The following is a 15,426-nucleotide window of genomic DNA, read 5'->3' as shown; positions in this document are numbered from 1 at the left end:
GGTCTGTGATGGTTTGTGGTGAACAAAGAGAGTGTTATTCAAAACTGTTGCCCCCCTTTTAATTCTAGCACTTGGGAGGCAGAGGCAAGTGGATCTCTTTGAGTTCAAGGCCAGCCTGGTCTACAGAGTGAGTTCCAGGACAGCCAGGGCTACACAGAGAAACCCTGTCTTGAAAGAATCCAAACCCAAGGCAAACCAAACAAACCATGCATGCCAGTGAGTAGTGCAGGGAGGAGGGCAGAGCTCCAGGGGGCTGAGCATTTAGGAAGGGGTGGTGTGGAGGAGGAGGTCTCAGTGCAGGTCCTGAGTGCTGTGGGCTCACCTGTGGAGCAGAGGCCACATGAGGAAGGGGGCTGTAGCTGGCAGCACAGCAAGCTGTCCTTTGGTGGAGAAGCTGGTCAGGTGGAAGGAGGCGGGGCTGGAGGGGAGGAGGAGTGCCAGGCCCTGGGTGGTAGAGTGGCAGGTGATGGAGTAGGAGGAGAGGGATGACCTGGGCTCATTCCTGGAAGGATCTGGATAAACTACTTCACCTTCATGACTTTTTCTTTTGACACTTTTTTGAATTTTGTTGTGTAGTGCTGCGGTGCAGAGCCTCACACACACTGGGTGAGGGCTCTTCCACTGAGCCACATGGTTGTCTTTAAAATGTGCAGAATAACTGAGTCACTTCGGGTAGAGTTTGTTGGCATTCAAAATGCCTGGCACTTTGCTGATGCTCGGGAAGGAGCCCTTTGCCATGCAGGTGTTATGCTGTACAGACGCAGTGTACACTGCTGCCTTCGGAAGGGCTTTCTCTGTGCTCTGGGACCATCACCTTCTGAGCAAAGGAGAGATGGAAAGCAGTCTAGTGTAGACCCTGATAAAGGTGATCTGGGGTGCAATGGGACTTGCAAGTGAACATTTAATGTTTCTCGAATCTCTTCACACAGCCTTAATACTGTATTAGTTACTTTTTATTACTGTAATAAAATACCATGACCAAAAGCAACTTATGGAAGAGTCTTATTTTGGCTGATGGTTCCACAGGGAGAGTCCATAATGGCTGTAGGGGAGAGATGGCAGAAGGCAGCCAGAGTGGGCAGCTGAACCATCCCATCTTCAAAGCAACAGCCTGGACATGGGGCCAACTTATAAACTCAAAACCTATCCCTGGTTACATACTTGCTGTAGCAAGGCTTCACCTCCTAAATGTTCCATAACTTCCCAAATAGCACCATCGAATGGGGAGCGAGTTTTCAAACACATGAGCCTACAGGGGACATTTTCATTGAATCCACAGTATAGTGGAAACTGTTTAGTTAGTAATTAGCTAAACAGTTAATTGGTTTTTATGTTTGAAATTACTGCCAAATGGAGATATAATGCTTAATTTTTCTACTTTTTGTTACATCGAGTCTTCAATCTGGGGCCTCAAACATGCCAAGGAAACACTCTAGAATTGAGCTACCCTCCCAACCCCAAGTTATGAATTTAAAGGAGTCCAAAATCTTTGTGTTCTGCACATTAGGGAAAGAGTGTGAAGTGTCACTCAAATAACAGCGTCATTGTAACACAGTCAGACACTGCTGTGGTGCCTCCGAGAATGAACGGCAAGCTCATGCTTCCTCTAGCCCTGCTGCTAACTGGAGGGACACTGGGCAGGGAGTGGGGCCGATGGAACAAAGAGAATACCCTGGGATGCCCTTGAGCACAGGAAAGTAGAATGTGGTCTCAGCATCGCTCAGAGTGGGGGGTTAGAGGAACAGTTTTTCTCCTGGCATGAGGTGTTGCTGACATTCATGTTGAAGGTGACGAGGCCTGTGATTCTGTCTGGAGCAGCTTTTTGCTGATGTTGTGCGTCTCCACACCGGCAGCTGCAGCAGGCCTTTTGCTCAGCACCTAAACATCCTCACCATCTTCTGGGCTAACTGGAAAGTGTCTAGGGTCCTTCTGCTGAGTTTGTACAGGAAGGTTTGGCAGGAAGTTCAGAACCCTGCCAGGATCCAGAATCAGTACATTGGTTCAAAGCCCATGTTCCTTCCACTGAGTTATGAGCCTTACCTTGGATCACAAATCCAACTTCGAGTAGAGGAGACCTAATGGCGGCACAGATACAGCAGCTGGAGAACTGGAGGGCTTTTACTCTCTACACTGGATTCCTATGGTTCTGTGTGGGGGAAGTGCCATTGAACACACTGTGTATCCAGAGGAAATTGAAGTCTGACTTGGTGAGCAGGAGGTGACAGACAGGTGAGGGCAGGCGGGGCCATTCAGCATCAGCACCCATCCTGCGCCAGCCTGAGCCTGGCACCGAGGACTCAGGTGTACAGGTCCAGTGTCCCTGCCCTAGGGGCACCTGAGCTGGTGCAGAGATGGCTTCAATTGAGTGTGGTTGTGACGGCTGATCTTGCTTGTCAACTTCACTGCATCTGGAATCCATCAAAACCCAAGTAGCTGGGCGCACCTGTGAGGGGTTTTCTGGATTGGATTATTCGAGTTGGGAAGATCCACACACTCTGGTTGCAGCCAAACAGACAAGGCCCTGGGAGAAGGATGCTCTTACTTTTTCCTGTTTGTTTTTACTCTCTTTGTCAAGGTCATCTCTTCTGTCGCTGAAGTATCCCTTTGGTGGTATTAGACCCTGCTTCTTTGTGATTCCCAGAATAGACTGAAGTGTAGAGAAATTTTCATTCAGAACATGGCTGCTCTGGCGAGAGATCACATCTAAAGACCTTCTAGGTCTGTGTGATCCGGCTGCAATACAAACACACCTTTAATTCAAGTGACAGAGGCAAACAGATCTGAGTTCAAGGCCAGCCTGGCATAGAGCAAGTTTCATGTAAAGAAAAGTTTAGGTCCAGGTGTGGTGGTTCATGGCTTTCATCCCAAACCATGAAGGTAAAGTTAGTTTGCAGAAGGAAGCACCCATGTTTGAAAGTGATGTTTAATTGAGTGGTGGGAAAAGTGACAAATCAGAGAAAGACAGAATAGGACACGCCCAACTCTCACAAGAAGAGAGAGGAAAGGGAAGCTACTTAAGGGAGCAGCACAGAGAATGAGGAGAGAGGAGGCAGTTTTATTGGGACAGTAACAGAGAGACAAGCTGCAGAGAGAGAACTCAGGTAAAGCCTGAACAAGTCAGACAATGGGAAGGAGCCAGGAAATTAGAAGATTGCTGGAGTTAGTTTGAGGTCAAATGGAGTAATTCAGGAGCCGAGAGAGAAGCCAGATTAGGTTAGCTGGGAGAGGAGTTTGAGCCAGAACAGCTGAGTTGAACCAGCCAGTCCAGAGCTCAGAAAGAACAAATAAGGGTGATCTCACTAAGCAGTAAGTCTCAGAGGCTGAAAATGTTCTAGGCCTAAGTTATGGAGGCTAGAAGCTCCCAGGACTAGGCCAAGTCTAACAGAAGGAGGCAGTTAGCCTCCCAGACAGCAACTGAAACAGGTAAATAAAAGTTCCTGTTAAACTGAAGACAGCAGCTCTTTAGGGATTCCTCATGGCTTCAACACAAGGTTAGGACTACAGAACACACAGTCTTGTTGACTGAACAATCACCGATTCTCGGCCCCTGCATCAGGAGACAACCATTGTACTATTTGGACCACAGCCTGTTAGCCAGTCAAAAAAAAAAAAAAAATCCCCTTTTAATATACAGATATTCATTCTATCAGTTCTGTTCTATTAAAGAACTTTGACTAATACAGTTGCTTCATAAAGGAAGTCAGGGACTGGGATGATGTCTCTTTGGGTAAAAGAAGCAATGATCTTATTCCATCCCAGAACCTATGGAAAAGCTAGATGTGGTGGTGATGATGTATTTGTGCCAAGACAGGGATAGACAAGAGGACTGGCCTGAAGCTCCCTGGCCAGTGTACAAAACAGCAGCAAAAACAACAGGAGACTTTCATGGGACATGCCCCTTGGGCTAGTGTCCAGATAAAAGTGAGTATATACCACTTGACTCTTTCTGCTTCTGGGTGAACTCACTCATTATGATCATTTCTAGTTCAATCCACTTGTCCACAAATTTTGGGAATTCCTTGGTTTTAATAGCTGAGTAGTCTTCCATAGTGTAAATGTACCACAGTTTCTTTATCCATTCTTCTACTGAGGGACACTTAGGCTGTTTCCATGTTCTGGCTATTATGAATAAGGCCGCTATGAACATGGTTGAGCATATGTCCCTGTCGTATGGTGGAGCATTTTCTGGTCCCATGAAAGTCTTCACTTACTAGGAAAGTGGGACAGAGGGGAGGACATCCTATTGGGACTCTAGGTGAGAGAAGCATGGGAGAATGGTGAAATAGAAGGATCCAGAGGGTCCTAGAAACCTACAAGAAGAACACTATGACAGACGGATCTGGGCCCAGGGCTCCTGCTCAAACTATGGCACCAGCCAAGGACAATACGTGCAGTAAACTTCGAACCCCTACCCTGATCTAGGCAATGGACAGGACATTCTCCACAGTTGAGTGGAGAGTGGGGTCTGACTTTCACACGTACTCTGGTGCCCCATATTTGACCACGTCCCCTGGATGGGGAGGCCTGATTGCACTCAGAGGAAGGATAGCAGGCTACCAAGAAGAGACTTGATACCCTATGAGCATATACAGGGGGAGGAGGTCCCCCTCAGTCACAGTCATAGGGGAGGGGATTAGGGGGAAAGCGGGAGGGAGAGAGGAATGGGAGGATACAAGGGATGGGATAACAATTGAGATGTAATATGAATAAATTAATAAAATATTAAAAAAAAACAACAACAGGAGAGACTGTGTCTCAAAACAAGGTGGAAGCTGGCTGGGCATAGTGGTGCATGCCTTTCATCCCAATACTTGGGAGACAGAGGCAGAACTCTGTGAGTTCAAGGCCAGCCTAGTCTATGTCGTGAGTTCTAGGACAGCCAGAGCTATATAGTGAGACCTGGTCTGGGGAAAACAAAACTAAAACAAACAGGAAAAGAAATCAATCAAACAAACAAAGAACAAAGTTTGGAAAAGTCCTTTGGCCTTCACATGTGTGCTGTGGTACGTGGGTACCTGTACTGCACATGAACAAACACATGTGAAACAAATCTTTACAAGAGGAACCTAGGTTAGAGCTCTTGTGGTTAGGACACTAAGCTGGCCTCTCAGCACACAGCCCTTAGATTTTGGGCTATGCTCTGGGGCTGCGAGAGCCTCATCCAGCAACTTGGCCTTTGGTCTTCTCAGGTCTCAGCTGGCTAGCCCTTGGCAGGCACTCCAGCTCCAGGGGTCCACTTGAGTCAGGGGTTTTACTTACTGTCAACACTGGGATTCATATGTTTCATGTGGGGAAGTTGCCATGGCGTAACCAGTGTACAGTACTTGTCACCTCCTGGAGCTGCTCATCCGGCGGTTTGTTTTGTGATTGTCTAACTAACCAGCCACATGGGGACCTTGTCTCGCACAATCATTGCGCTACCTCCATGTCTGTCATAGGACCCAGCACTACCAGGGAAGTGTTCAAAGTATTGAGTACAGAAATGTATGGGAAAGGAGCCACTATCTGAGTAAAATGTCACATAAATGTACAGACCTTAGCTAAACAGGAGAACTGGTGTTCAAATCTCACCCCAGATCACTAGGGGATTCTAACACTAATTCCATTGTGAGCCTTCAACCTGTTTTCTCAGCATACACAAGGAGGAATGCCTGTGTATGGAGGAGGAAGACTTCCTGAGGAGGCGTTGCAGTATGTTAGCTAGGTGAAAGAGGTTTGAGTCAGAGGAGCCAACCTGGAAAGGCTCAGATAGTGGAGGCAGGTAGCTATGAGATGGGCATTCCTTCACAGCCCTTGCATTGAGGAGAGTGCCCATCCAAGTGCCCGGGCACTTTTACTTTGCCTGCTGTGGTCTAACTCACAGCTTTTTAAACTCTTGAGACCCTACGTGTGGTTGCACAGTTGAACTGAAGTTATTGTTAAGAATTTGGTTACGTGAATTTTGGAGCAGGAAGAGTTGAGTGGGAGAAAGGGAGGCAGGTCACAGGAGGGACTGTGTGGGTATTTAGCCTGCTAAAACTTCCTTGCATATATACATGTACATATATAGAAAGCGTTGGAATGGAAAGAGGACAGTACCACTTCCTAGACATCATAGCCTATCAGGTAAAAAGCCCAATGCTAGAAATGGGTTACTTCATTTGTATTGGCTGGTCAGCAGGGTCCCACAGACCTCCCCCCCCCCATCATTACAGGTTAAGTTGCAATTGCTTCGGGTTATTCTCCAGAACTTGATGATGACATCCTATTGCTGAAGATACCATATTCTTGAGCCATGGACCATGTAGAAGTCAAACTGGTACCCACCCGGAAGCCTTGTCAGGTTAAGTCAAGTCTGATTTCACGGCGTTGGAAGGTGCCATGCACACTACCAGCTTACCTGCGTTATGACATATAATGTAGTGAGGGTGTGTGTGTGTGCCCCTGAGTAATTATGCCATGCCGCAGATCCGGCATGAAGGAGGTTTATTAGGGAAGGGGTGAGGCGTGAGGGCCTGAGAGAGGGGAACAGTGGACATGTAGATAGATAGGCAGACAGATGGGAGCAGAGCCATGAGGGCAGAGAGAGGGGGGAGAGAGAATGCCTGGAACAGAAAGAGAGGGCTGGGGTAACAGGTGGTCCTTTTATACACAGCACACACCTGGCAGCAGGTGATTACATAACCCATTGCCAGGTCCCTGAGAGGAGGCTAGTGGAATTGCCTGTATGCTAACAACTGGGTTTACCAATCTTACCTGACGATGAATCCTGTAATCTATAAGAATAACTGGCTTGGCACTGGTGTAATAGTAATAACATCCATAACAAATGGATGTTACGGAAGTAACCAACCACCACTCTCTGACTGGATTTAGGGCCTGCTGCACGAGGTGATAGTCCTGCTTGGCACTGTTGTTATCAAGGTAAAAACATCTGTGGTTAGCTCAAAAGCCCCAGGGAAGAACCTACTACTATTAGCTTGCTAACTGGACATAGTATTACACTGACCCCTTATTGAAATACCCATAGGTTAGTGCATGCCTTGGCCTCCATCAGAGAAGCTCCTTTTAGCAGTACATGGTGATTGACAGACACCCATCACTGATCAGCAGGCAGGGGATAAGAGAATAACTTCAGGACACATGGGAACCCACAGCAGTTGTGAGAGCGTACATGAGACTTGTGCAAGATGAAGCCAGAGAAAATTCCAGCATAAGAGTTGTTGTGTCGCAGAGCAGTTGATCTCATTGTGAAACCCAAGACTGTGAACTGTAAAAACCTGTTTCTTGTTTGGTGTGGTTCAGCCCTAACACACCTTTAATCCAAGAACTTCCTGTTCATTGTAAACAGGTGTTTATGGCGTGGCTCAGCCCTAACACACACCTTTAATCCAAGGTACACAGAATTAAATAAAGTTAAACCTAGGTCAAGAGGCAGAGCAAGAAGCCAGCTGACTGGGAATAAACAGAAAGGAGGGGCAGCCAGGCATGGTAGGCAGAGGCAGGTGGATGGATGTGAGTTCGAGGCCAGCCTAGTCTACAGAATGACTCCAGGATAGCCAAGGCTTACACAGAGAAACCCTGTCTCGAAAACAACAAAAACCAAACAACAACAACAAAACAAAACAAATAAAACAGAAGAAAGAAAGGAGGGGCATTGAGTTCAAGGCTATTTTAAGACAGCGTGGAGAAGGAAAAGGGGTTTTGGACTTTTGGCTTTTTCCTTCTGGGATGTGAGCTGAGTAGGAAGGTCAGCTGGGTGCTTTCTCTGCCTCTCGAGCTAGCCGGCTTTCTCCCCAGCACCTGGCTCCTGAGTCCTAAAATGAAATGATTGGGATTTTCTTCATTTTAACAACAGTGGTGGTCATCAGGTCCTACCCCTAGCTGAAGACTGATTGGCAGTTGATGGCTTCTGGGAGAGTCAGTTTTCTTCAAAGAAGTGGTCCTGAGAGTCATGCATGCTTATACTGACAGTGCGGAGTGGACTCTGGTTAAGATGAAAACAGAAACAAAGCGCATGACGTTGGTACGGCATAGTAATGGAGATGGCGGGAGGGCAACAGGAGTGGAAAGAACTTTAGCACCTTAAATGCATGTGCGAAATTATGAAAAAAAAATGGTAATGATATAAAGTTTCAGAGTGCACAATGGCCAAAATTGAGTCAAAAATCAAATTCACAATCTGAGGGGTTTGGGGTAGGCTTCATTGAGTGTGTTTATTGCAGTGTTGAGTCTGAACACACAACTGTGTGCTTGCTTTTGTTTTGTTTTTTTTTTTTGAGACAGGGTTTCTCTGTGTAGCCCTGGCTGCTCTGGACTCACTTTTGTAGACCAGGCTGGCCTCGAACTCACAAAGATCCACCTGCCTCTGCCTGCTGGGATTAAAGGTGTGTGCCACCATGCCTGGCCAACTGTGTGCTTTTCACTGTCTGCCATCATGGTATAAAAAGCCGATGAATGGTCCCCAGACACCTCAGCTGAGACTTGAGACTTCTGTCCATTATGAATCGCAGTATTGTGATGGTACATGCTAAGTTTTATGCTCTTAAACAAAATGCTTTAATTATGGAAAACAGATTTCAGTGTTTTCCAACATTTCTCAGCATGCAAGTATCAAATTAGTCTATTTCTGGATTATATTGTGTCAGGACATTCGATTTTAAAAATTACTGTTGAGTTGTTGAGTTTCATTTAAAAAAATCATTTAAACAAATTTGACTTTGAATTAGACCAGTTTCCAACAACTTCTGGAACAGCCTAAATACCCGTCTGCCATTTTGTACTGAGTATGTGAAATGGTGTTCTCAGAATTGACTATTTTAAATCAAAATATCTATCAACTCTGAAAAACATGGAAAATATCCTACACTCTCAAATATGTTGCTAATATTTTATTATTTACACATGACCAAACATAGTGCAATGATATGAAAATTTTTCTTAGTTTTTAATAAATACTAACACATGTATACCAAAAAATTTAAAAAATAAATTTCTTAGCTGGGCACAGTGGCACACGCCTGATATCCTAGCAGTTGGGAGGCAGAGGCAGTCGGATCTCTGAGTTTGAGGCCAGCCTGGTCTACAAAGCAAGTCCAGGATGGCCAAGGCTACACAAAGACACCCTGCCTGGAAAAACCAATAAGTAAGTAAGTAAGTAAGTAAATAAATAAATAAAAAAAATTTTTAGTTGGGTGTTGTGAGTCATACCTCTAACCCCCCAGTGTTTGGGAGGCAGCAGCAGGCAGAGCTCTGTGAGTTCAAGGCCAGTTAGAGCTATGTAATAAAATGTAAATAAAATCTCTAAATAGTCAAATTTATGTTTTATTTTTAGTAAGTGCTTGTTTTGTATTCTTATTTTATATACTTATATATTATTATGGTTCTAGAAGATTTTTGGCCAAAAGAGATCATAAAAGAAAACATATGAGAAACCCAGGTCCAATCCATCCTGCTGCTGGACTTCCTGTTCATCTGGGGACTTTGGCTCTCCCAGGCTCCTGTCTCGCCCTGTGGGACCAGAGAGAAAGAAGCCCAGAATGAGATTTGTGCTTTGGGGCCCTTTGATAAAGTCACCTGGATCCCAGAGCCTGTCTACACCGGAAGCCTATGCCTGTTGGCACCTCAGCACCCACAGGTGTGCAGTCCTGACTCTGCTTCTAAGCTATTTGGCCCTTTGGGGTTGGAAGCACCTGGGCTGCACGCTTATGGATCTCCCCAAACTCCATCCTCCTCAAGTAGGGGCACGAGTGTTCTCCAGCGCGCGGAGGCACTGAGGGGCTCTCACAGAGCATCGAAGGCCCTTCTTGCGTCAGGCCCTCCGCTCCAGCTCGGCTCCGCTCCAGCTCGGCTTCTTTCAGGTTGAAGGGAGGAGGGGTGATGAAAAAGCACTTTGGGGCTGGCTGTGAAGGGGCCAACAGCTGAGCTAAGGGGGTCAGCTCGAGTGCCTTGCCGGTCTTTAAGTGGTTGGAAGTTCTGATTTAGAAAGACCACCTGGGGCAGTGTGGAGCCTTGCAGATCAGAAGGAAGAAATGCTGGAGGATGCTGTTTGGCAGCACAGCTCAGAAAAGCCGCCAACTCGGTTTAAACCCACGCTGTTAGGTCAGGGCCCCCGTGTTTTTAGCTTTTGTGTTGGCTGGGCATTGCTGTAAGCAGAATACTGGGACTTAAAAGGAAATGTTTACTTCAGCTGAGGGAGGGAGGGAGGGAGGGTGAGGAAGAGGGAGGGAGGGGACAGGAGATAGAAACATCCTCTTTAACTGTTTCCTCCGACTGGGGCCCCCACCTCCTAGTTTTCTCCATTGTCTGATCTCTCCATCAGCTAGAAACCAAGTTTCCAAGTTTAGATCCCCAACGCGGTCCAGGAGACACTGCTGCTGGTGGTGAATATTTTAGGTACAAGGACAGTGCTCCAGAGTGCAGATGGATTAAACATCGTCCACGCACAAAAGCCATATGGCCTCCAAGTTCTTAACCTTTGTGAGCCTCAGTTCCCTCCCCTGTTAACAAGACATTACGGGATTCCAAAGAAAGTTGTAAGGATTCTGGGTGACTCTGAGCACAGTTCCTGCAAATAGCATCCTGCAGTAGGAGGCTGCTTGTTACTGGTACCGCTAGGGAGGCTGTAGCTGAGTCTAGGGAAAAAGGCACCCAGGCTAGCGGCTGAAGGAGGGAGAGTAGAGGTTTTTAGGTTCGAAGCTCAGTGCTCCTCCCTCAGTGGAGCGAAGACCTGTCGGCCGGTCCCTGTGTGGCCACTAGAGGGAAGCAGAGGCAAGGCTGCCGGGGGAAACCTACTCCAGGGCGCAGTGCGGCTGGCTGTGCTTTCAGCCTTTATTCCCTCCTGTGGATCAGGTCTGTGTATCTGCCTTGGACGGTACCTCTTTTCTTCCTCTGTGCTCGAGCTGATGTTTTTGGAAAATACCCAGGGGTCCTTCGTGTTCCCGTCTGCCGCCTTATGCATGGGATCAGGGGTAGATGAAACGTGCTGTCGTTATTTCTGAAGACACAGGCTGTCTTGAACGTTGTGCCTGCTCCTTGAAGCTCTGCCTGCCAGTTGCTTGCGGGGTCGGCTCCATCTTGCACCCTCCCTGCTTCCCAGCTCTCTCCTGCACTCTTTGATCTTGTGTGTAGGGTATTAAAGTGAGCCTCAAATCCTTAATCCGTTTTGAAGGCTGGCCGGGCGCGACGTTTCTAGGGACCCACTAAACAACACTGGCTGGATCATTTCGGAGATGGGAGGATTTCCTTCCAAGGTCACGATGTGAGGAGGAGAAACAAGACAATAGAAGCACCTTCGTAGGTTTTGGAGCTGTACCTCACGGCAAGCCTTGTACATCGATTTATCCCGTTGCACCCATAAGAAGAAGTGTAGGCTGGGGAAATAGCTCAGCAGGTAAAGTGCTTGCCATGCAAACGCGAAAACTCCAGTTTGATCCCCGGAATACATGTTTAAAAAAAAAAAAAAAAAAAAAAAAAAAAAAGCCCAGCTTGGTTGTAATTCAGCGCCCTGGAGGGAGAGGAGGGTCGGTCCCTGGGTTTACTGATCAGCCAGCCAAATTTGCAAACTCTGGAAAAACAAAGTGAATAGCTTTTGAGGTACCATACAAGGTTGACCTCTAGACTCCGTATCACGAACACACATACATAGATACCCTCACACAGACAGTGTGCACCCCACCCCAAAGCTGTGAGTTCAAGGTGCCCCGAAAACACCATGTCCTGGTAGTTACATATCATCCTTCCAGCTGCCCATGGGATATTTTAATCCCAAAGAAAGTGGGGCTCGAGGGAGGTGTATTAGTTAATTTTCTCGCTGCTGAAACCAAATGCCCAGGAGGGGGAAAAAAAAAAAGAGCGGAACTTAGAGGTATCTTATTGGTTTATTTTTGGCTCGTAGTTTGAGGGTACAGTCCGAGCCTGTGCAGGCATGGTGGCTAGAGTGTGCGGCATCTGGTCACAGTTTATGCACAGCAGAGGGGCCTGGGTGCCGGTGCTCCTGGGCCTTTCTCCCTTCTCCCTTCTTAGTCAGTGTGTGATCCCAGCCCACATTAGTGGTACCCCTCACTCCCAGAGAGTGCTCCTTGATGATTCTAAATGCAGTCAGGCTGACAGTCAAGACTGTCAGGAAGCTATAGTAAAGTACACAGGGTTCAAAGATGGTCCTGTCAGTCATTCTAACCAGCGCGCCTAACTCCAAAGTCCAAGCTCTTTCCTTTCTAAGTTATTGGGAATAGTCCAATTCACATCTATCCAGAGTGAGTATATAGCCATTAACCATTTAGGAGGGAGAAAGCCAGAACTCTGGCAAAACACCCCCAGGAGCTCGGGATCCTACACTATGGCTGTTAGCTCACAAGTTGATCTGCTAGCCTGCTAGTCAATCTGGTCTGTCTCTAGGTTGCTTAGTAACCTCTGACATTGTCACCAGCTGCCTGCCTCCCAGGTGTGTGCCAGAGGCACCAGACAGAAAAGGATCATCTGGCCACCTGTCTCTCTTGCACTTTCTCTAAGGGGCACACTTTTCCCTCTTCTCTCTCTCCCCCACTGTCTCTCTGTCTCTGCCTCTCTCTACCCTCATGGCCCACTCACGTCCTTAACTCCTCTCCACTTCCCTTTCCTCAAATAAATCTCCCCCTATCAGATCGTGTTGCGTGTCACTCTATTTTTAAATCCTAACAATGGCCGTCAGTTGAAAGCACAGATTCAGTGTTGGACTGCCTGGATGAATCCTGGGTCATCCACCAGAGACCCTTCCCCTCCCCACCACCACCACCCCGTGTGTGTGTGTGTGTGTGTGTAAAGAGGGTTAACAGAGACAGAAAGACCCACTTTTAATGTAGGTACCATCCTGTGGGCTGGGACCACACACTGACTAAAAAGAAGAAGGGGAGACGAAGGCCAGGTGAATGCCAGTACATATCTCCCTGTGCTTCTCGTTGGTAGTAAACTATGACCAGCTGCCTCATACCCCAGTCACCATGCCTGTGCAGCCATCTCTGTGAGGACAGCCACACTTTGATTCTGAGTTAGCTTCTGCTAGAGGAAGGAGCCAGGTGCTTGATATACAAACAACCTCCCTTTAGACCCTGTCCTCAGGACTTGGAGTGTTGTCAGTCTGTCTAGCATTACACATCTGTGTCAAATATGAGAATCAGTTTTTAACTATTTATTTTTATTTTGTCTACATTAGTGTTCTGCGTGTGTGTGTGTGTGTGTGTGTGTGTGTGTGTGTGTGTGTGTGTGATCCCCTGGAACCAGAGTTACAGACAGTTGTGAGCTGCCATGTGGGTGCTGGGAATTGAACCTGAGCCCTCTGAAAGAGCAGCCATCTGGGCCATCTCCCCAGCCTCTATGAGAACCAGTTTTAAGGAGGAAAGATTATTTTGGTTCATGGCTTCAGAGGTTTCTGTCCATGGTCATGCTGAGTCTATTTCTAGGCTTGAAGTGAGATGGAACAGCACGGCACAGGCCATGGGCTGAGTGAGTCACCTTCTGGTGATAAGGAATGGCCCCACAAATAAGTATAGCCTCCAAAAACATGCCCCAGCGACCCCCTTCAGGCCAGGCTCAGACTCCTAAGGTTTCCACCATCTCTCGCGATGGCTGGGGGCCCTATGGGGATACTTCTATAACCATAACAGGTGAGGCCAAACATGTGTGCTGACTGGTGTTCATGTAAGTCTGGTGTGCTGTGCTGGTTAAATTTTGCCAACTTGACAGAAAGCTAGACATATGTGGAGAGAGGGAACGTCGGTTGAGGAAATTCTCCCATCAGGTTGGGCTGTAGGCAAGTCTGAGGGGGCACTTTCCTGTCTAATGTTTGACAGTACCCAGCCCATTATGAGTGGTTTTGGGTTATATGAGAAAGCAAGTTGAGCAAGCTATGGGGAGCAAGCCAGTAAGCAGTCCTCTACCATGGTGTCTGCTTCCTTCAGTCTGTCCTGTCAGGTTCCTGCTTTGAGCTCCTGTCTTGATTTCCCTTCATGATGGACTTGTAAGCTGTAAGCTGAAATAACACTTTCCTCTTCAAGTTGCTTTTGGTCATGGTGTTTTGTCACAGAATAGAAAAGTAACTAAGACATGTGATTAAGACTGGGGGTAAGAACTCTGGGCTGATTTCCCGCATGGCCGGTTTGGGTCGAAGGAAGCAAAGGGTGGCCAGGCTGGAATTAAGTGTTCCCTTGGACCTAGTGTACTGCCAACTTCATGTAAGAACACTGAAACAAGTTGGCTGTTTATTCATCCAGTATGTCGAAGCCGGACACTGAGACATCAAGTCAGCCTTTGAGTTAGTCCTTGCCCTCAAGTGCTGTGAGTTTCATGGCGAGGTACTCAAGGAAACATGTGACAATTAATTGTGATTAGAAGGAATCAAGTCAAGACTTCAGTAGAAAAGAAAGTCCCTGGCTCATGTATGTTGGACAGACTTAGCTGAGGCGCGACCCAGGGTCTCAAAATGCATCCTCAGGAAACCATTGCTCTCTTTTCTCGGACTTTCCTTGTTTTGGTTTTACCCTTCGTCAAGCTCTCCATTGGTGGAGTCACAGGTGGCACACAACTCCTGGATTCCATGGGAACAGTTCAGCCATCACAACAGAAGAGTTGTACACGCTCTGCACTAGTTTCCTCTGCTATCATGGAACAGAGTCCAATGGATGCTGTCCTGGCCAGGCTCCTTGTGCCAACATGACACGCAAACTAGAGTTTCTCAATCGAGAAAATGCCTCCATAAGACCTGGATGTAAGGCATGTCCTTTTTTTTTCTTTCTTAAAGATTTGCTTATTTATGTGAGTGCTCTACTTGCATGTATGCCTGCACGCCAGAAGAGGGCATCCAAGTCCGTCATGATAGATGGCTGTGAGCCACCATCTGTGAATTGAACTCAGGACCTCTGGAAGAGCAGCCAGTGCTCTTAACCGCTGAGCCATCTCTCCCATCCTATAAGTCATTTTTTTTTATTAGTGATTGATGTGGGAGGATCCACCCTATGGTGGGTGGTTCCATCCCTGGGCTGGTGGTCCTGGGTTCTATAAACAGACTGAGCAAGCCGTAAGGGACAAGCCAGTAAACAGCACCCTTCCATGGCCTCTGCATCAGCTTCTGCTTCCAGGTTCCTGCCCTGTTTGAGTTCCTGTCCTGACTTCCTCTAGTGATTAACAGCAGTGCCGACATGTAAACCAAATAAACCCTTTCCTTCCCAACTTGCTTTTGGTCATGGTGCTTCCTTATAGCAATAGAAACCCTCACTAAGACAAGTTAGAACTAGCATAGGGGGGCACTGCTGTGACAGACCTGACCATGTTTGGGAGGATTGTGAAGGACTTTGGAACTCTGAGATAGAAGAGCTGTTGAGTGTTCAGAGCGCAGCAGGATGTTCTGTGGAAGCTTGGAAGAGAAGCATGCTGAGAACAGTACAGAAGACGGAGGCCTGGCTTGTGATGTTTCAG

Source organism: Acomys russatus, chromosome 3, assembly GCF_903995435.1.
Source record: "Acomys russatus chromosome 3, mAcoRus1.1, whole genome shotgun sequence".
NCBI classification, from domain to species: Eukaryota; Metazoa; Chordata; class Mammalia; order Rodentia; family Muridae; genus Acomys; species Acomys russatus.
The sequence above is the reverse complement of the archived record's forward strand: the minus strand, read 5'-3'. Positions refer to the sequence as shown.